Raw genomic sequence first — 24,040 nt, forward strand, 5'->3', positions numbered from 1 at the left:
GGCAAAAAGAAGGCTTGGATTATTTTGATACATATTCACCAGTCACAAGAATAACATCCATTAGATTGTTACTAGCTACTGCAGCACTGCAAAACTTAGAAATACATCAAATGGATGTTAAGACTGCCTTCTTAAATGGTGAATTAGAGGAGGAAATCTATATGGAACAACCTGAAGGGTTTATAGTTCCAGGAAAAGAAAAGAAGGTATGCAAACTTGTAAAATCCTTATATGGATTAAAACAAATACCTAAACAATGGCATGAAAAATTTGACAAAGTGATGTTGTCAAATGGTTTTAAAATTAATGAGTGTGATAAATGTGTGTATGTGAAAAACACTCAAAATGGATATGTCATTGTGTGCCTATATGTGGATGATATGCTAATAATGGGTAGTAATGATGTTATAATCAAAACTACTAAAAAGATGTTGACCAAAAATTTTGATATGAAAGATTTAGGCATAGCTGATGTCATACTAGGAATTAAGATTTCTAGAACATCAGATGGTCTAGTATTATCTCAATCTCACTATATTGAGAAAATATTAGAAAAGTGTAATAAAGAGGATAGTAGTCTTGTAAAGACTCCTGTTGATGTAAATCTTCATTTATCGAAAAATACTGGTCCTAGCATATCACAACTTGAGTATTCTCGCATTATAGGAAGCTTAATGTATTTGACGAATTGCACACGACCAGACATAGCATACTCAGTTAATAAATTGAGTAGATATACTAGTAATCCAGGAAAGAACCATTGGACTGCAATAATCAGGGTTCTAAGGTATTTAAAATATACTATAAGTTATGGATTACATTATTCTAGATATCCAGCAGTACTTGAAGGATACAGTGATGCTAATTGGATATCAGATACAAAGGATTCTAAATCCACAAGTGGCTATGTCTTTACTGTTGGAGGAGGTGCCATATCTTGAAAATCTTCAAAACAAACTTGTATTGCCAGATCCACTATGGACTCTGAATTTATTGCTTTGGATAAAGCTGGTGAAGAAGCTGAGTGGCTTCGTAATTTCTTAGAAGATATTCCAAATTGGCCTAAACCGGTGCCCGCTATATGTATACATTGTAATAGTCAATCAGCAATTGGAAGGGCACAAAGTAATATGTACAACGGTAAGTCTCGACATATACGTCGACGACATAATACCGTTAGACAATTGCTCTCAAGTGGGATAATCTCAATAGATTATATCAGGTCAAAAGATAATTTAGCGAATCCATTTACAAAAGGTTTGACAAGAGAGCAAGTGTATAGTTCATTGAGGGGAATGGGATTAAAGCCGAAAGCTAACGAGTCATCTTAATGGAAACCCAACCTAGTTGACTGGAGATCCCAAGATCTAGGTTCAAAGGGACAACAGAAATTCTAAATGGCTCACCAGAAACACTGGGAAGATTTAATCTTCTACCCATTTCTATGATGAGACAGTGTTACCTACAGCGATGAGAAGGATATGTTATGCTTTTAATGACTCTTATACCTTGAAAATTCAAGTGGGGTATGGTAGGATACTCTTAATAAGAAGTCACCTATATGAGTGTGAAGTGGGGCCGCTTCTATGAAAACTTCTAAGGCTAAGTTTTCTAAAGCTCTCATGAAATACCAGGCGTTGTTTAAGGCCATATGAACACAACCATAAGAACCGACTCTGTGCGGGAAGGAACTATGTGTTTACTATTGTCTTGGTTTACATAAACGGCTAAATAATTCAAGACATCATATTCACTGGTTAGCCAGTAAATCCGATAGTAATACACTAGGGAAGGTTCAAGGCCAAAAGCTACCTATCCCGATACAGTAACTTTCCAATAGTACTCTCTATAGTGTCTGTATCTTCTCCTTTTGTAATCTGCGCAAATTTTCATTCATGTGGGGGATTGTTGGAAACGGCATTAGAAAACGCAAACTTTGGAAGGATTTTTAAAAGATTCCGCTAAGAATTTTTTGCGAATCTATTGACGAGCGCGTTCCTCTCTGCGAGGAGATGAACGTGGTATATTTATTTTCTCAAATCCATTTCCGGGTGAATGAGAAATTGGCTCCAAAGTAAGTGATTTATAAAGCCTAAATGGGTGTGAATAAAGTGGAAAATGCTTGTCCCACATCGAAAAAGTAGCAAAGCAACTTTGAGTATATATATGTCTAGTATGGGATTTGGGTTTGGGCCCAAGGGCACCCAAGTTTTTAAGAGGGGGAGGACCTAGGCTAGCCTGGATCTGAACTAACTACCACACACGCGCGTGCCGCCCGCCCGGTCCGGGCTTGGGCGGGGCGGGGCTTAATTGTAAAATGTTACACAAAGTTGGACTGGGCCTGTGTGGTTGAAATTTATTTTATTTGTCTACTGGGCTTGTGGGTGGAGCACGCTGGGCTAGGCTGAATTAATGGCCGAAGTATGCTTGCTGGGCTGGATCGGATTAATCTGTTTTGGGTTTAAATTCAAATTAAAAACCATAAAACAGTTTTTGTTTGAACCAAGGGTTGCACCTTTTGAACCTAAATCAGTTTTGGCTTTCTAATGTCTCATTGGTCCACAATGGTTGCATCCATTCGAAATATGGGTGCACCCATTTGGAATAGGCACCATTAAGCCTATAAATAGCCTTCTTTGGATTCATTTCAATATACCAAATTCAGAACAAAATCTTCTCTCTTCTGAATTTACTTCTCCCTCTTTTTCTTTTATAATCTGTTTGGGTTCGACCCTAACCAATTGGGTTCAAACCTTAGGGATTCTGTTTGGGTTCAACCCTAACTAATTGGGTTCGAACCTTAGTCACTCACTTCGAGTCCGAATCCGAGTCTGAGAGTACTTCACCGAGCCGATTCGCCTATTCCATTGGTTTGAAGTACTACTACCGAAGGAAGAAAAGTCGTTGTATCCTGAGAGATAGACGCCGAAGAGTCCGTTAGCACCGTAGCGGGGCGTATCTGTCTTAAGGCTATAGAATTAAATTCTAGTATCGACTTTAACAGGTTCTTTTATTTTATAATTTTATTTTCTTGATATTAAACTATATAAATATATATAGATTATTATAATAAATATTATATTTACAAATAATATTTAAATAAATTATACTATAGTATATGATACATATTTGCTCAACATTGATATCATCAAGGCTAACTGTCCGATGAATGAAACGTCGAGGACACAACTCGACACCTGGTGAACCATTCAGAGGTGTTTCGGTGTCTTTCAAAAACAATGCTGTCATCATAAACATGAGAACATCAGTTACACTGTTCCAGGCCATTTGAAAAATCGAGAAAAATCCACGAGAGCGAATTGTTTGGCGTTCGATTTTTTAGTTACTGAAATGTCTGGCAAAGCCTTAGGATCAGAGGCTTTACGAGTACAAGCAAGTAACAGAGACATGAGTGACGTGCCGTCACCAATAGAATGGTGAGCTCGGAGGACGCTAACGGCCTCAGCATCCGAGGTTTTGACGTTGAGGTGGTGAAAGTCCCACATAGGTTTGGACATGTCAATGTTGGTCGTACTCAAGTTAGAAACGTAATCCTCAACGAACTTATCTGGTGATTTCATGTTTTGGTCTAGGCCTGGGACTATGAAATGATTGTCCACATCCACATCTGTATGAACCCATCTAATTTCTCCGCCATTTTCTTTGTTGCCAACCTGTAATGCCTTTTAAAATTAGTATAAAAAAAATAAATGAATCAGAAATCCAGTCAAATTCATCAGCCTGAGGAAATCAAATCAAGATGTACGTTGTGTTTGTTATTATAGATGCACTTCCCTAAATTATATTATGTCCTTAAAAAGAACGTGTAATATTCAAACAGAATTTACATGCCGGTTCTGTATTTAAGTTACAAATTGATGCATGTGGTTAAAAGTAGGACCGCAAACGGCAAGTTAAATTGGTCAGACAATTAAAATTGAACTTTGAAGTACAAAAAACACCCGTATAATATCTTTACAGTGCATATTACACCTGTGCAAAAAAACACCCTTAAATTATGATATTTGTGGAAATAGGTCCTATTTATAGAAATTGGACTAAAATGTCCTTAGCAACACATTTTATAATATATATAAAAATATATATTTGTGAAATGACAAATATCCCTCAATTTATTGTAAATTTACAAGTTATATATATATATACAAATACATATATACAGTAGTGTTCAATTGCTCCCTTGGGAGCAAGAAATTATATACTCACTTTTAACTGTAGCCTTAGGATCTAATCTTACGACAGTTAGTTAATTTACTTTTATTATCTTTATTTTAAGAAACTTACATTTTTTTTTTTCATACCATTAAATATCATAAAAAAAATAAATAAATAAAAAATGACAGAATTAGACAATTTATTAAAATAAACAAGAATAAAATAATTTGGCTACTTTTTGTCAAATTCGCAAGCAGTCACTAATACGGAATAAAATTAATCTAAAATTAAAAGTCATCATTTTAAATTTTTTTCCATACTTTATCAATTCTATTGATAAATTATGAAAAAACTTAGGATTTGCAATGGTATTATACATATTTTGGCCTGCTTTTACCGATCAATACTTTGAACATTTAATTTACCAAAAAAATATAAAAAATGAAAAAATACTGAAAACATTTTGATAGATATATAATAATATATTAAGAGTTGTTTAATTTGCATGATTTTTCTAAAAAATTTATGAAGCTAATAGTAGTCTCCTAATTCTAAATTAGTTGCTGAACAAATTCAAAATATTTTATTAAGCTTAGTATAAAATATGGATCAATCTTGAAATTTAAGTTTTGATTATAATTAATACTTCTTAAACAATCTTTATTTAATGACATTTTATTTATCTTTTTGATTAACTTTTTTTTGGTTTATGTTGTTGTTTGCAAATTTGTTGAATAAACAATTGATAGTCATGGGAAAGTGTTTTTTTACTGGATTATTTTATTTCTGTTTCCTTTATTAAATTGTTTAATTTTGTCATTTTTCTTTAACAATATTTAATGATATAGAAAGAATATGGAAAGAAAATGCAAGTTTCTTAAAATAAAGAAAATAAAAGTCAATTAAGTAATTACAGTAGAATTTCGTACTCTCAGTGAGTAATTGAACATTACTGTACATATATATACACATAAATACACAGACATATATATATATATATATATATATATATATATATATATATATGTTTGGCTCACAAAGTGGTCTGAGGTCGCTAGCCAATGAACGGCTGACCTAGAACGCGGGCGTGCCAGAGTCCTGATGGACTCGAATATTTCTTGCCAAACTATTCCTACCGGGTCGGGTCACCGACCTAAGGTGATTCAGGCGAAAGTTGGAGAGTAGGAATGACCCTCTCCTTAAGGTTGCTATTGCCTTTAAGAAAGGACTTTAAACACTCAAGATAAACATGAATTAGAAGCAACTTAACTGGACAATAAATATACCTGAATCTGCAAACCTTTCTTCATTGAACTTGACTGATTACAATGATGAATGAATTACAAACTCTTGATTGAAATGGAAACTAAAGTATTGAATACTGAAAGATGAACTAAGTACTAAACTGATAATACTAAACTGAACTTGATGAAATAAAAGCTAAGTGCTAAGTGATATGAATGCTAAAGGTTGAACTTTAGAAATGGTCTTGGACCTCTTCCTTGTGATGCTTGAGTGGGTATTTATAGAGGCTTCCACCTGGTGTTGTCCCTTTCAACCGTTTCTCTAGAAATTGATTGGTTGTAAGCTGAAAGTGACTTTTCCTAACCACCAGCTGGAAAGGTTGACTAACTTGCACATCCCTCTATAGGCAGATACAATTATGTCTGACATGGTATTTTTGACTAAATGGTGCCTATTCTTTCATGCTTGATGATTTTGGTCTTCAAGCCATTTTCAGCTCTCTGCACTTGTTATGTCTGGCTTGATTTGTACATTAGCCTGGAGTCATCTGATTACTGACAATCCTGACTTCCCTCATCAGATGTTGGTGAGAACCTTCCATCTGTAGTTCTGAACTTCTGACATTGTCAAGTTGTCCTTTTCTATTTCAAGCTTTCTTCAAACTTCTAGACCTGACTTGTTGGGTTCTTGAAACATTGGGATTCACAACCGGTCTTCATTTGAATTACCCCAAAGATTCCTCAAGTGATAATGACCCGAGACCCCTGATCATGACCATATTTGGTCATAAGTCTTGATCATGGCCATAGTGACTAGAAATCTTGGTTAAGATTCATGATCATGACCATTATGACCGAGAGTCTTATGATCATTGTGACCGAGAGAAATAACGATCGAGACTCTTCATCATGGCTGGTTATGAGTCTTTGGAGAGACTTTGGATTGTGACCATTATAACTGAGGGTCTCCTGACCATGACCATTGTGATTGAGAAAGTCGTGACTGAGAGTATTTTGGCCTAAGACTCATGATCATGATGACTGAGACTCTCATAACCATAGCGACCGAGAAGGGTTTTGACCTAAAACTTATGACCATGAGACTGAGACTCTCATGACCAAGATGACTGAGAAGGCTTTGGCCTAAGACTCTCATGATCATGATGACTGAGACTCTCATGATCAAGATGACTGAGACTCTCATAACCATAGTGACTGAGAAGGTTTGGCCTAAGACTCATGATCATGAGACTGAGACTCTCATGACCATAATGACTGAGAAGGTTTGGCCTAAGACTCATGATCATGACCATAGTAACTGAGAGTCATAACCATAGTGACTGAGAAGGGTTTTGACCTAAAACTTATGACCATGAGACTGAGACTCTCATGACCAAGATGACTGAGAAGGCTTTGGCCTAAGACTCATGATCATGACCATAGTAACTGAGAGTCATAACCATAGTGACTGAGACTCTCAATCATAGCCTGTTATGAGCTCAAAACCTCATATCAGTCTTAATGGGCTAAAAATTCCACTCTTCTTCATTCTTATGATTAGAAATTAATCTTTCGCCCTGATGATCGGACCTTGTAATTTCTGACCACGTGGCATGATTGCCTCGAATTATATTTTCGGTGTTAACAACTGCCCCCCAACTCTATGAAAATGGGTTCATACCGAATTTTTGTAGAGTTGTATTTATTTAGGCCAGTTTTTTGTGTTCGGCCCGGGACCAATCAAAGCTAATTTTGCCTTATAATGTATAGATAATTAAACCCAAATGTTAACAAGAAAAGAGAAGTGTACAATTTAATTTCTTATTTACAATGGCCATTCGTACCTAGGCCATATTGAAGCGTCCAACCCACTCAAGCTTAAAAAATATACCAGATCAGAACACAGCAACAGCTACGGACCACTTTTTGGAGAGAGAAATATAGAAACCCATTTAATCCAAAAGAGAGAGAGAAATGAACTATGCAGCAGTTTTACGTCTGTCTCAAAATAAAAGCAAGTCCCATAGGAAAAATGACGAAGTGTGGATCATACTAGCGCCCCAAGAAACATGCAAGTTTTCATTGCAAGCATCAACATTGTCACCCCCACCGGCGACGACGTCACCGGAGACGATGCTCCTACCATTTTCCATTACCCGTACGTGTACCTAACAGTTTTGGGCTTTGCCATTTTGGGTAAGTTTCAAAATTGATCCTTTTGAGAACGTTGGTGAAGAAAGACCAAAAGTTGGCGAGCTTCTAGGAACTGCGTGAGCCGATCTATGCATGATGCTGTAGCATCCACCCAACCATCAACATGCAAACCCATTTTTTAATGGGCACTGACCAACCAAGGAACGAACATGATTCATGGTTCATACTGCCAAGCATCGCAACGTGTTTGCCATGGACCGTCGCCGGCCAAGAAGAGATTGTCGCGTCGGCTATCTTCTTCGTGAAGTTATCGCTGCTGAACCTATCACCGTGGATAGACTCAGTGCTGGAAAACATGTGAGCTCCATTTCAAATACAACGCCGTCATTCTCTTTGGCGACGTCACCGCCGGAGATGGTACTTACGCCGTCGTCCATCATCATAACCAATGGTTTTGGGTTTTGGGTGAACTTTAATCGTCCCACACGTTGGTAAAGAACAGTAAGTTTTGACGCCATTAAATCTGGCGAGAAACGCAGTTCATTCCAGCCGAAAGTGGGCGAACCTCCTGGAACTGCATAAGCGACTCCTCCGGCGACGGGTCTGTATTGCAAACGGGCTGCCGGTGTCCTCATGCTCCAAAAGACTTCGACCATTCATCCCCAGACCGGTGTTGGCCGTGAAGTGCATCACACTAGTGGGTTTCTTCATGATGTCGTTGCCGCTGAACCCACTGCTGCAGATAGATTCGCCGCCGGTGATGGTGCCCACAACATCGGTCATCATCAATACTTGACAGTTTTTGATTTCGAGTGAACTTCAAAACTGACCCATGTGGTGACGCCGGTGAGCTCTGTGCACTACATATATGGGCAAAACAACGGCGATGAGCTTGATTGTAACACAGCCGTCATCTTCTCCGATTGCCTCGACGCCGAACATGGTGCTCACACCATCGTTCATGACCTATACCCAACGGTTTTGGGTTTTAAGTGATGTTCAAAACTGACCCATGTGGTGACGCCGGCAAAACTCCGTGATCAAAGCTCTGAGCTCCATAGGTTTATTTAAATGGGACGCCGTCGCCGGAAGAGCTGCATGGCATGGTTCGGCGTGGGTTGGTCGTCATTGATTGAAACTCACCAAAGCCCAGAATTACAGAGTTCAAAGAATATTGCCGAGGTATACAGGTGATTGCAAGGTGAGGACGGCTATTGGTTGTAGTTCGGCTTTCGCCGGATTCAATGGAAACTGGGTATGTCTTTGGCAAGCTGTGTTCTTTTGAAAATATATATATCAGCAATATGTAATATGAATATACATATATATTAACTATGTACAGAGCACGAATTCTAGACGGCTGTTTAGGAGCTCAATGCCTGCTATACTGCAAGTTAATTTGACAAGACAAGAGGGAAACACACCAAACAAAAAATCACATGCCCAATGAATGTTATATGAAGACATGTTACCCAATGGTCCAAAGACGGACGTTAAATCTTTGTTGCTGACATGCTGATCTCCAATATTTGCTTCTGTTTCCCATGTAATCTTAGACGCTCAAACTTTATATATAGCATTTGAATTTGCCAGACTGGTCAACACCATCTTCCACAAAATCCATTGTTTTGCTGTACAATTTGCAGAAAGAATTTGGAATTTTAGGTGGAGAATTGTAGATGCATTTGTCCACAGAAAAGAGTGGCCGGAGCAAGTCTTGAAATGTGGCCTACTATCCTCAGCAGTAGCAATCAAGTAATCCACAAAAAAATCCAAATTCCAGTGGCTGTTCTGTCACCAAGTTTTGGTGTGACATACCTCTCCGGCGATAATCGAACTCCTCAAGGTACTTCCGGTGAGTTTTTTTATTTTTATTTTTTATTATATATATATATATGCACCAGTAACTCAAGTATAAAAATCAGTCTTGATGTTTTCTCTTGAATGGCTAAATTAAGTGACCTTAACTTGACTTGTACATGATTCTAAATAAATCCAAGTGACTGTTTCTTCTTGCCAGCTCTTCTTTCACCGTGCACTATCCCTTCTCCAAATTTTAGATAAAGGGTGTTAAAAGAACTCAACAGTTTCCGCTGTAAATACATCTGCTCTGGTCAGTCGACCAGTGAGTATTTTTGGAGTGAAATTTCCTTTCTGTCAGTAACACCAAAATTTTGGCTTCCATTATCCTTCTCACTGGTTCCTCTCTAACTTAACTTTATTTTCTTTTCCTCAGGATCTCAGCCAATGGGTGGTAATAAAAACGTAACGACCGTTGCTGAAAACACGTCAATTCCGGCCAGTAACAAACCTCCCAGTCAGGCTGGGATTGTTCAAAAACTCGTCAACGAGATCATTGCTACAGATATTTTCAGCACTAGTGAAGTGTTAGCCAATGTCCTAGGTGCTGACTCCTCACCTAGAATCGGCCTTGCTCCAGCCTTCAGAGATAGTCCACCAACCTCACTTCTTCCCAACTGTCCCTTAGCTGAGGAGCAACTCCCATTTCAGCGCGAGTTCTCTAATCTTGTGGATTCTTCCAACCTTTTCAAAAATTGCCCGATCCCTCAAAGTGACTGGATTGATTGGGTCGATCGGGTCGAACCTCACTACGGAGCATTATGGAAGGAGGTCGGCATTTACGATGCCATCATTCTTTCAAAAAATCGAATCTCTATTGATAAGGAGGCTCTCGTCTCATTACTCTTTTTCTGGTCAAGTTCCACCAATGCCTTCCATCTTCGGTGTGGTATGATTGGCCCGACGGTGCAAGATATCTGTTTTCTTACCGGGCTTAGGCCTCATGGTACAGAAATAAATTCACTTCTCACCGTTCCTGAAGTAGCTTATGAATATCCAAAGAAACCTGACGCTTCTAAGCGCATTACTACCCATGGCCCTTTTATTAAAGCCAGCAAAGGTAAAGGAACTTCGGTTTCCATCGCCGAGCATATTTCTTTCTTGGTGTACTGGCTGAACAGGTTCTTATTTTGCGTTTCTTCGCTCACAGTCACTAAGGAATTTACTCAATTGGCCCTTGCTCTTCACTCGGGCGAGAAACTTGCTCTCGCTCCTTTTTTGCTTTCTTATCTTTACCGTGGCATTGGGGAATATGTTGCTTCCAACTTCAAAACCTGTTTTGGGCCATTCTGGCTATTACAACTTTGGGAATACGCATATTTCCTTGAGCTTTACCCCGATCTCGACTTGTCGACCGCTGTTCCTGTTCCCGGCTATCATTATGCACATATTCAACCAGGAAAAAGATCGTTCAAAAGCATGTTTTCCTTCTTTTACAAACTCCCTGCATACCGGGCCAGTCATCTTTTCTTGCCATTCTCTCCAAGACCGAGGCGACCTTTGTGACTTTCCTATCCCCCTGCCCAGGCTCCACCGAGTTGCCAAGACGAACATACACAAACCTGGGCCAGTTTCTTGATTGCTAGGGACATCTCTTATGGATATTCAAGAATGGGCTCTCCAAATAGTAAGTGTGGGGTGGAGTATTACAATCCCCCACAATTTGCTAGACAATTTAGCCTCACCCAACTCGTTCCACTTCCGCCTTTTCGATCTTTCAATACTTCTTTCTTGGAACGAGTAGTCTTCACCTCAAAAGAAACGGTGGATAGAGTATCCTCCCGGTTTAACCGTCTCTGTAACAAGTTCTCTTTGCAGCCATTTTTGGAAAATCCTGATACTTCTCCATCATTTGACTACTGGTGGGGAAACCATATTGCGGAGGTTATGGTGAAGGATTCTCGCACTATAACAAATAGGATTGCCTCCATTTTTATTAAACCCCAAGGAGCCTCGACCAAGCCATCAAAAGGGATCAGTGTTGCTAATCCTGGTTCTCCCAGCAGGATGAAAAAATCAAAGTCATCCAAAGAAGGTACACACTCACACTTACATATATATAAATACCAAGTTCTATGCCTTGGATCATAAGAATATCTTTTCCTTTATACAGCTGTTGACTTCTATGACCCATTGGGAGTTTCTGATCATGAGGCTGAAATGCCTGAGGCTGATGAGGAAAACGTGGTGCTCCCCAAGAGGCCTAAGGTTTTCCTTATGAATTCTTCAAAGCATAATCTCTTAGAACTTTAGCTTACTTATATGTACCACCTAATACCTCTTTTTTAACCTCAATGGTATTCTAGGTGACCAGGGCAAGGAAAGGAAAAAAACAGGTTACCTCAGTTAGGACCACCAACCCTTTACCTCTGATCGATGAAGATGAAGAAGAAAATCCTGACCCCTTGATGCCATCGACTTTCTCAGTTGAGACAAATATCTCTACCAGCCGTTAGGTAACTAGGCTTTGTTTTTACTTCCAGTATCAATGTACCTTGCCGATTCTAATGGCATCTTTGTGGACAGGTCTCCTCACACTCAGCTAGGTCGTTGTCAAGAGATAGGATCAACATTTGTGATGACATTGCGAATGCTGATCACCCTCGCACTAGTGGAGTCGAGTGTCAACAAGCCACTACTCAACCAAATACTGTCTTTCATCAGTTTGATGGGGCTGAGGTGATTTTCAAGATGATCTTTCAGTACATCTCCCATATATCTTTATCAAAGTTAGGCATTCAGAAACATTCTTCTCTTGCAGGTTGCCCCGGGCACACAACCAAGAGTTCCAAGCCCTTACTCTGCACCAGCGTTTGCTACCAGATGCACCTTTGGCCACGTGACTCGGCCTTCACCAGTTGGTGTGAGTATTGATGACTTATTCTCTCATTCAAGCCTTGACTTGTTTTACCAAATTCCTTTCATTCGCAGGCTGGCTCAAATTCTCAATCCTAACCGCCCCTTCAAACTTATAGCACGATCGATGACTTTGATGCCTACTTTTCCGAGATAGTGGCTGGGTTTGATCTAGATCCCTTGATGAGTGAGCCAGTTGTTGTGCCTACGTCTTCCAGTCATCCGCCAGATATTGAGGGGGCAAAAAGATTACTAGTCGCCGTCGTGTCCCGAGACCTCTCTGAGATGCCAAGTTTGGCTGTTGATGTGACTGATGCCATGTCCGTCTTGATAGATCATCATGACTTAAATCAAGAACAGATAAACCATCTTCAATCTGTCCAGAGTCGATTCCTTACTCTCGTCTCTGATTTTCAGCTCTCCTCTCAGAAGGCTAGTGAGCTGTCGTCTACGATCCATGAAAAGCTGCAGGAGCAAGAATCTTTGATTCAACAAGAGAAAGACAATGTTTCCCATTTTCGGACCTTAAAATTAACTCATGTTAGGGAAAGCCAAAGAGCAGCAGAGATCGAACGAGAGATAGAACGTCTCAAGATGGAGTTGACTGGAACTGCCCGGTCAAGAGAAGGACTCGCTATTCAGATGAAGGAGATTTATCAAAAGAATGTGGAAATTGATCAGCAGAGAGAATCGGTCTCAAAAGAAATTCCTCAACTGAGGGCTGAGAAGGCCAAAGAGGATGAAAAAATGGCCATGTCTAAGAAAGAGTGGGATGAGCTCATGAGTCATTTTGTTTATCTGCAAAGAAAATGATAGGTAATGACTCTTATAAACTTTTGTACTCAATGAAAACAACGAATGAAATGCATGTCTCTATGGCTTCTAGTTATTTAACCATCTTTGGTTTTATTCTCCATTGTCTCCCACATTGTAGGATAATAAGTTTTTAAGTATCGGCCATTAATCGGTCGAGGGTGTATTTCCCCATCAAGATCTTGCAAATGATATGCGCCTCCTTTTAAGACTTTGTAAACCACAAATGGACCTTCCCAATTTGGTGACCATTTTCCATATTTTCGATCATTCACACCCATTGGGAGGACAGTCTTCCAAACCAAGTCACCTTCACTGAAGATTTTGGCCCTAACACGCTTGTTAGCCCTTGCTACTCGTCTCTTCTGAACTTGTATGTGGTCAAGAGCCCTTAACCTTACTTCGTTTAGGTCCTCCAATTCGACCAACATAGACTCATTATATTCAGCAGGGGTCAAATTGTTTTGCAATGCGAATCTCATTGACCGCACAGTCACTTCCATAGGCAAAACTGCATCATGACTATAGGTGAGCATGAATGGAGTCACACCTGTGCTTGACCGTTGAGAAGTCCTATATGCCCAAAGTGCTTCTGATAACAGTTCATGCCACACCCTAGGGTTATCTTCCACCATTTTTTCAATGATGCCTTTTAGCGTCTTATTAGACGACTCGGCTTGACCATTTCCTTGTGCAAAGTGAGGGGTTGAGTTTAAGAGCTTGATCCCGTACTCTGCTGCAAATGCCTGCACTTCTTTGGCAACAAGGGCTGAACCTCGATCAGTTGTGATTGATTCTGGGATCCCAAATCTATGAATAACATGTTGTTTGATAAACCGAATCACATCTTCTTGGTGCACTGACTTCATGGGCACCGCTTCGACCCACTTGGTAAAGTAGTCAGTTGCCACAATGATAAAACAATGTTGTTTAGAAGAAGGTGGATAAACTTTCCCTATCAAATCCATAGCCCATCCTCTAAAAGGCCATGGTTTTATGATTGGTTGTAATTCAATCGCCGGGGCTCTATGGATTGGCCCATGCCTTTGACATGCTTGACATCCTTTGGCGTAAGTGATACAATCTTTAAGCATCCCGGGCCAGTAATAAGCGTACCTTCTAATCAGCCACTTCATCTTTATTCCAACTTGGTGAGCACCACATATCCCTTCATGGGTCTCTCCTATTACTTTCATGGCTTCTTTCTTACTGACACACCTTAGGAGTAGGTCATCTTTGATGCTTTTCCTGAATAGGTCTCCATCAATCATCACAAACTTAAGAGCTTTGATTTTTAGCTTCTTGTCAGCCTTAGGGTCTGGATTTTTGAGAAAATCGACGATCGGTGTTTTCCAATCATTCTCTTCCATATCGTCTTCCACCTCGATTGTAGAGACCTCCGCCAACAATTCTTCCCTCGCCTTAACTGAGGGTAATGACCTTCTCTTTATTCTGATCAAATTCTCCATTATTCCTTCTGGCACCCTAACGCCAGATGCTATTTGAGCCAAATCATTGGCCTCTTTATTATGCAATCTATAAACATGCTTGACCTTAACCTCTGCAAATTCTTGTAGTAATTGCATGGCTATAGAGTGGAATGGTTTGAGGTGCCAACTTTGGCACCTGAAATTGCTGGACAACTGACCGATCATCAGACTTGAATCACCTATGATTTCAACGGTCTGTGCCCCCATCTCTAAGAGTATTTCAAGACCAATAATCAGAGCTTCATATTCTGCTTGATTGTTAGAACATTTAAAATCTAGAAAGAAAGAATATGTTGTTTTCCTGCCATTTGGTGCAATTATTATAACTCCAGCTCGCCCGACATCATTTGCGCTGGATCCGTCAAAAATTAGAGTCCAAGGAGTTAGTTGAATAGCACATAACTCCATTGCATCATAGACTCCCGGATCAACATCAAAGCATGGATGGTCAGCTAGGAAATCAGCAAGTGCTTGGCCCTTCACGGCCCTTTGATGCACATATTGGAAACTGAATTCCATAAGGGCCAAGGACCACTTGCCTATTCGTCCAGAAATTATTGGACGAGAAAGCATATACTTAATTAAGTCAGTGGCACAAATCACATAAACTAAAACAGGTAGCATATATATTCTCAATTTGTGAGCAGCAAAATACAAAGCAAGACACATTTTTTCGATTGGCGTATATCGACGCTCAACCGGTGTCAAAATACGACTAAGGTAATACACCGCCTGTTCTTTCCCTACTTCATTATCCTGGGCTAACAAACTTCCGATTGACTCATCCGCGGCTGAAATATATAACTTCAGCGGCTGTTTCTTCCTAGGTGGCATAAGGACAGGAGGGTTAGCAAGATATTCCTTGATTGATTCAAACACATATTGGTGATGCTTTTCCCATTGAAAGTCTTCCTCTGATTTGAGCTTTAAGAGCGGAGAAAAGGTATGGATCTTTCCAGCACGGTTTGAAATAAACCTTCCCAAGTATGTGATTTGACCAATCTGTCTTTGTAACTCCTTCTTGTTGCGAGGTGGTTGAGCGTCGATGATCGCCCTAGCCTTATTCTTGTCGATCTCGATACCCCTCTGATGCACCAAGAACCCTAGAAAGTTCCCTGCTGTCACTCCAAAGGCGCATTTAAGTGGGTTCATCTTCAAACCATGGGTTCTCATTCTCTCAAATGATCTCCTCAAGTCGGCCAGATGTTTCGCCTTTGTCGCTGATTTCACCACGACGTCGTCAATGTATACTTCCATAAATTTCCCAATCATGTCATGGAAGATTGCATTCATAGCTCGTTGATAAGTGGCTCTGGCATTCTTCAAACCAAAGGGCATCACCACCCATTCGAAAGTGCCTATGGCTCCCGGACATCTAAATGCCGTTTTGTTAACATCATCCTCTGCTATGAATATCTGGTTGTATCCTGAGTGACCGTCCATGAATGACAGAATCTCATTCTTGGCGGCCGCATCAATCAATTGATCGGCCATGGGCATCGGATACTCATCTTTTGGAGTAGCTAAATTTAAATTCCTGAAATCTACGCACACCCTAATCTTTTCATTCTTCTTAACCACGGGAACGATATTGGATAGCCAATCATAATACCTTGTGGTCCGGATGAATCCTGCTTTGAGCAACCTCTCAATTTCCTCCTTCACTTTCATAGTCACTTCTGTTGACATACGTCTAGGCGCTTGCTTAAACGGTCTAAAACCTTCTTTTATAGGTAATCGATGCTCGACTAGCTGCCTTGGTAATCCCGGCATCTCAGTGTAATTCTAAGAAAAACAATCCTTATATTCTCTAAGCAACAAGATCAGTTCAGCTTTAAAGTCAGGTTCTAGAAGATCACTTATGTAGGTTGGCCGAGGCTCTTCCTCTGTTCTCAAATTGATTTCTAACAAGGGATCCTGAACATCGGCTTTCAGATCCTCTAGCTTAGCTGGAGCTGTATCTAGCTCTTCTAGTTGAATAACATCTCGACAATCCCCTGACTCACATTCTTCTATGATTTCGGCCATATTGGCTGAAATATCACTCCACAACATTGCCCGTCTTTCGGCGAGATATGCTCTCAGCCGTGCCATGCTAGCTTTAAATGCTAGCATTTTCTCCTTCTCCTTTTGGGCTTGGTCCATTAACAACCTGTTGTTCATCAACTTCAACTATCGGCCTTGGCTCGCAGATAACACTTGGCCTCGATAGTTCCTTGAATAAATCGGATAAGTCCCCGTCTGTCAGATTTTTCCTCATCGTCGCCTTCTCAGGCTTGCCATACTTGTCACAACCAATAAGCCTCACAGGACCCATTTCCTCCTCATATAAAACTGCATCAGCCACATGGACTCGAGCTTCAAAAGGCTTATTATCTCCCCATATGACTTGGATTTCATCCCCATCCCAGAAAATCATAAACTGGTGGAGGGTAGAAGGGATGCAGAAATGTGGGTGTAACCAATCACGCCCAATCAAAGCGTTGTAAGCCGCCCCTGCGTCGACCACGAAGAAAGCAGTCATGGTCTTACATCTTCCAACTGTCATTTCCAAGGTGACTACCCCTCTGGTCCTGGCTCTGCCCCCCGTGAAATTACTGACTGTCAAGTCAGTGGGAATCAAGCCATCTTCCGTTTTTTGCAGCAACCTCATAGTGTTCATCGGAAGGATATTAACCGCAGATCCATTATCTATCAGTGCCAGAGACACTGGCATCCCTTCTAGGAACACTCTGATATAGAGTGGTTTCAAGTGTTGAGACATTGCCGCAGAAGGCTTCTCAAAAATCACCCTAGCCGCCTGATCTCTCCTAATAGGCACTGACTCATCATCTCGTGGTTTAGCTCTTATCACAACGACTTTCTGTTTCTTGTCTTCGGTGATCGACTCAGATGGGTTCTCTATAATCTCCGGAACTTCCTGGCCTTCATCATCTATCACCTCGACGTCTCCCTCCATGGCGGAGGGTTGATCAGGCTTAGCCTCAAAAATATGAGGCAAGGTAAGAACCATATTGCAATTCACAATTCCTTCAAATGAACCAAATTTGATACCTTTTGAACCATCATCCTGGTTATCCAGGTCGAGTTCGTCATCACCAAATCCTGCTTCATCTTCAGCTTCTTTCATGGAGGAAGACGCACATTTCTCTTCAGTGCATCCATTTCCGTCTGCACTATCTTCCTTGGATTTTCCTTTCGGATCACTTTTTGAATCTTGCTTGATAGGTTCTCTCCTAAGCAAAGTCATCTTCCCTGGCTGTGGAGCTGAATATTTTTCTTCCATTCTCTTTAACTCAGTTTTCATCCGCTGCCACCGTCTTACTTGAGTGCGAGTCATGAATGCTGGCGGGATATCCCTGACCCTAGAGAACTTTGGGTGACTCACCCTTGACCATCGACCGTCGTCAGTGACTGGTGGCTTGACCATCCTTTGCCTATGGTTTGGGTGGTTAACTGATGTCTCAGCCTGGCGAGCCACATTTGAGTCATGCTCCCTCGGCTTCCAGACAGCATGAGTAAGATTCCTTGACCGACTGTTGGAGTTCACTTCTCGCCTTCGCTTGTGATGCTCATTGGTATTAGACCTTCTATCAGGCCATGTTAATCGACTTGTCACAGGCACCCTAGACGAGGGTGACCTAGGTCTGTCTTCATGACGTGAACTTCCAGGACGTCCCCGAGTGTCACTGTGGAACCTCTCTCGGTCCCTTCCAATGTCTGTCTTGCATTTAGGGCATAATCCTTGCTTGATCAGCGCCAGTTGAGCCTCCCGCAACTCCTTTTCTAAGTCATCCTTAGACCTTGGAGTTTCCTTAACCATCGGCTTCTTTCCTTCAGCCTTGCTTTCTCTGTTAGCTGAAGTATCCTCAAAATCAATTCTTCTCCGTGGCCTGCTGGCCATTGAGATTTCGACCATGTTACTGCTGACCAAGGCTGGGAATGGATCACTGTCAACGCTCATCACCTCTTTCTTCTTCTCCTGGAACTTCCATGCCCCCTTCTCGATCTGTGCCTGAATCACATTACGAAAGACAACACAATTATTAGTTGCATGATTCCAGGAGTTATGATATTTGCAATACTCTCGACCCTTGATTTCATCAGCTGAAGGTATTTTATGTACCCCAGTGACTTTGATAATTTTATCAGACAACAGGTGGTCAAAGATTTGCTCTGCTTGACTTATATCGAAAGCATATTGTTTGCCAGCCTCAAATATATTCCTTTTGGCTGAAGATGATGAGGGTTGAACACCGCTAACAGTCTCTAAGGGCTTAGCTAAAGCTTTACATACATATGGTTTTTTTGAAACAATTTCAACAGCATCGACCTCTAGGTCATCATACACTGTATCAACCATGTGTATTTCATAATTAGGGTCCTTATAATAGGTCCCCCGAGAGGAGTTTTTCCTCTCGTTTTCCTCTCGTAAGATTTTTTCATATTTGGTAACCCTATCGGCTAATTGGAACAGATCTCCAAAATGAGTACCCTCAAACTTCTTTCGTAATTCAAAGTCTGAACCGCTAAGGGCCAAGTTGACAAACTCTTCTTCAGGCAAAGTAAGTTGGCACCTATTTCGTGCCTTCTTAAACCTAGCCAAAAATGTCTCAACATCCTCAGTTGGCAATTGATGGATCCTAGATAGGTCGGACATAGAGACTTCTGGTTCTGTCCTATAGAACTGATCATGGAACACATCCTGCATCTGTTGCCAAGTGTGGATGGAATTTGGTGGCAAGTTTAGATACCACTTGAAGGCAGTCTCAGTGAGGGTGTTAGAGAATAGCTTCATTTTATACCAATCGTTGTTGCTGAGTGGCCCACATTTTAATGTGAAACGGCCAATGTGCTCAAGAGTCGATTGGTTGCCTTCTCCTGAGAAAGTTGCAAAGTTTGGCACCCGAAAATTTTGGGGAAGATCCATCCGATCTATCCAGTCAGGAAATGGGTGCCTAAAAGTAGGTCGAGTAGCCCTTTTTAAAGCTGGTCCATACTGTTCTTGTATGACCTCAGCCAATTGCTCCCTAGTCATGACCATAGGCGGGGCTTGGTTCTGAAATGGAACATTGGGCCAAGGGTTATGTCCTTCTTGCCCCCTTAGGTTCCCTGCCTGAGGTGGCAAGACTTGAGGTTGAAAATGAGGAGGTCGACAATTAGGTTGGTCATGATTCCTCCATCTTGGTTGTTGGTGACCATTCACTCCTGGCTCTACTTGATGGACTTGTGGTGGAATTGGAGCTACTGGTCGAGGACCATTAACCATGGGAGGTGGCTGGGCACCTCTTTCTGGTTGACCAACTTGTTGAGGAGGAAACTGGTCCACGGGTCTATCATTCTGGTTTTCTAACCTAGGCGGCTGAGCAATAACCTGCCTATCAATACGAGTCACTAAGGCATTAATCACCTCATTCAGCTGTTGGAGCTGAGTATTAGTCATGTAGGATGAAGCCACAAATGGCTCCATATTTTTGTTGATTTCCCAAGCGACTTGGCGTTGGGAAGCCTCCACTCTACTTTCAAATCGTGTCACCATATTGCTGACACTTTCGGCCGCCATTTGGTGGCTGGCCTGATGTCCCTCTTCATGCTCAGACCCAGAATCTTGCATGATGGGAGCAGGCTGATCTTCTTCCTGATCTTCCCTTTGAGGGTTAGCTTGTCCAGCTGAAGTCTGAGTCTGTGACCTAGTCTCGACGACCATTCACAAATAAAACACAGGTCCCACCGGGCGTGCCAAAGTTGTTTGGCTCACAAAGTGGTCTGAGGTCTCTAGCCAATGAACGGCTGACCTAGAACGCGGGCGTGCCAGAGTCCTGATGGACTCGAATATTTCTTGCCAAACTATTCCTACCGGGTCGGGTCACCGACCTAAGGTGATTCAGGCGAAAGTTGGAGAGTAGGAATGACCCTCTCCTTAAGGTTGCTATTGCCTTTAAGAAAGGACTTTAAACACTCAAGATAAACATGAATTAGAAGCAACTTAACTGGATAATAAATATACCTGAATCTGCAAACCTTTCTTCATTGAACTTGACTGATTACAATGATGAATGAATTACAAACTCTTGATTGAAATGGAAACTAAAGTATTGAATACTGAAAGATGAACTAAGTACTAAACTGATAATACTAAACTGAACTTGATGAAATAAAAGCTAAGTGCTAAGTGATATGAATGCTAAAGGTTGAACTTTAGAAATGGTCTTGGACCTCTTCCTTGTGATGCTTGAGTGGGTATTTATAGAGGCTTCCACCTGGTGTTGTCCCTTTCAACCGTTTCTCTAGAAATTGATTGGTTGTAAGCTGAAAGTGACTTTTCCTAACCACCAGCTAGAAAGGTTGACTAACTTGCACATCCCTCTATAGGCAGATACAAGTATGTCTGACATGGTATTTTTGACTAAATGGTGCCTATTCTTTCATGCTTGATGATTTTGGTCTTCAAGCCATTTTCAGCTCTCTGCACCTGTCATGTCTGGCTTGATTTGTACATTAGCCTGGAGTCATCTGATTACTGACAATCCTGACTTCCCTCATCAGATGTTGGTGAGAACCTTCCATCTGTAGTTCTGAACTTCTGACATTGTCAAGTTGTCTTTTTCTATTTCAAGCTTTCTTCAAACTTCTAGACCTGACTTGTTGGGTTCTTGAAACATTGGGATTCACAACCGGTCTTCATTTGAATTACCCCAAAGATTCCTCAAGTGATAATGACCCGAGACCCCTGATCATGACTATATTTGGTCATAAGTCTTGATCATGGCCATAGTGACTAGAAATCTTGGTTAAGATTCATGATCATGACCATTATAACCGAGAGTGTTATGATCATTGTGACCGAGAGAAATAACGATCGAGACTCTTGATCATGGCTGGTTATGAGTCTTTGGAGAGACTTTGGATTGTGACCATTATAACTGAGGGTCTCCTAACCATGACCATTGTGATTGAGAAAGTCGTGACTGAGAGTATTTTGGCCTAAGACTCATGATCATGATGACTGAGACTCTCATAACCATAGCGACCGAGAAGGGTTTTGACCTAAAACTTATGACCATGAGACTGAGACTCTCATGACCAAGATGACTGAGAAGGCTTTGGCCTAAGACTCTCATGATCATGATGACTGAGACTCTCATGATCAAGATGACTGAGACTCTCATAACCATAGTGACTGAGAAGGTTTGGCCTAAGACTCATGATCATGAGACTGAGACTCTCATGACCATAATGACTGAGAAGGTTTGGCCTAAGACTCATGATCATGACCATAGTAACTGAGAGTCATAACCATAGTGACTGAGAAGGGTTTTGACCTAAAACTTATGACCATGAGACTGAGACTCTCATAACCAAGATGACTGAGAATGCTTTGGCCTAAGACTCATGATCATGACCATAGTAACTGAGAGTCATAACCATAGTGACTGAGACTCTCAATCATAGCCTGTTATGAGCTCAAAACCTCATATCAATCTTAATGGCCTAAAAATTCCACTCTTCTTCATTCTCAGCCTTAAATCGGATCACCATGATTAGAAATTAATCTTTCGCCCTGATGATCGGACCTTGTAATTTCTGACCACGTGGCATGATTGCCTCGAATTATATTTTAGGTGTTAACAATATATTGAACTTCTATCTCTTGATTGAGATTCGTTGGATGTTTTGATTATTGAAAAAGAACAGATTGATTACTCTTTGGGTTCAACCCTTACAGGGATAGAAACAGGTTAAAAGCGAAAGGTACAACACTTTCTTTCGGACGCTTCGAACATTTCTCCACACACACCTGGTGAGGCAGGCTGAAAGCATGGGTTTTAAAAAAGGAAAACGGCAATACTTTTGAATTGGCTTTTCTGTCAATGTACGAGAGAGAGAAACAAGCAACTGATGCTCTTCAAAAGTATTACACCCAATCAAACTCAGTAGCTTGTAAATGATTGGGTGTAATACATTGACAGGAAAGCCAATTCAAAAGTATTACACCCAATCATTTACAAGCTGATGAGTTTGAGAGTTGGCAAGGAATTTTCTGCATTCAAATTGACTTCTTTTTCAGCGAAATGGTAGCTAGATGCTCTTCTTCCTCAGTTAATGGATGGATTTTGCCTTCAAAAAGAACATTAAAGAACAGCGACTGATGTTTGACCTAGCTTTTCCCGAGGAGATCAAAAACAGAAATACTAATGTCCGCTTTGTTCTCCATGGACGGATGCATCAATGATTTACCCTTCCTTTGGTTGATGCAATTCTGGAAATGCCTCTCGCTTTCAACCCAATCGGTAAAAGGCCATATTATGTACAAAAATATGTTAATTTTTAAGAGATTCAAAATAGATCCTATTTTGTGCACGTCGTCACCGGAGCTGCTATGGGAAGAGGCTACCGGAGGTCACAGAGGGAGAGGTGGAGGTTGCGGATGATCGAAAGAAAAAAAAATCCTTGGATTCGGGATTTGATCAGAGAAGATCGGTTTGTAGGGCATTTTTTGATCCCAAAAAAAAAAAATCAACATCCGTTTGGTAGGGACATTTTTGAAAGAGTAAAACAGTAAAATGGGTAATTATATTATTTGAGAGGTGTTATCGCACAAATTGAAAAGAATAAAGGTGTTTTTTGCATACCTGTTTAGATAGGGGATAAAAATGCTATGAAATGTATATTTCGGAGATAATTCTTGCACTTACCCCCAAATACTAATATGGTAACTAAAAAATGGTATGATATTTCTTTTTAAGTAAAAGTTTAACATTCAAATCGTATTTAGAGCAATATTGTGAATGTGTGTGTGTGTTCATCTAAACTTTTGAGAAAAAAATAATAATAATAATAATAATAATATCACTTATACCTGCTAACCAGAGAAACGAGGGTGCTTAAGTAGAGTATGGATCAAATTAGCTCTCAAGACGTCAGGGTGGACTTGTGATTTCCAGCCAATGATGGTTATGATGTAAACATTGGACCCTGGTTCATGAAACACACGACCCATAGGACTCAATGGTTCACCCATAACCATAGTTTCTTCGCCATCTGCTTTGGCCTTTTGAATTGGCTTAAGAACTGTGAGACCTGATATTTTATCCATAATAATTAGTCACTACTTTGACTCTCCCACCATAGTTTCTATATATAAAAGCTAAATCAAAATAAAAAAAAGTTGGTGCCTCTAGTTGCAAAGCTCGTTCCTTTATATAGAAATTCTCAATTCTCTAACTTTAGATTGCACGTTTTCCTCGCACACTAATTTATTGCTTCACCAACCTATAACTTTTTCGAAAAAGGTGCACTTTTGTACCTAAAATTGTAATTCAATTGGAAGAGTATTGAAAATTAATTGAAATTTGATTTTTTATTTTTAGGATTAATTTTACTTACACTTCATTAAGTTTGGTCAAATGTCACTGTAGAACATTTTTTGAAAAATATTATCACTTA

The 24,040-nt window shown here is 40.5% G+C and overlaps 1 pseudogene; it reads right to left on the reverse strand.

Moving 5' to 3' along the window:
• Window positions 1-1,442: 1,442 nt before the first annotated feature.
• On the reverse strand, window positions 1,443-23,690 carry LOC132278339 (wax ester synthase/diacylglycerol acyltransferase 11-like; annotated as a pseudogene).
• Window positions 23,691-24,040: the final 350 nt, after the last annotated feature.

Source organism: Cornus florida, unplaced genomic scaffold (genome assembly GCF_030987335.1).
Source record: "Cornus florida cultivar Cherokee Brave unplaced genomic scaffold, ASM3098733v1 CherokeeBrave_3.0.0_Hap2_Chr10, whole genome shotgun sequence".
Taxonomy (NCBI): Eukaryota; Viridiplantae; Streptophyta; class Magnoliopsida; order Cornales; family Cornaceae; genus Cornus; species Cornus florida.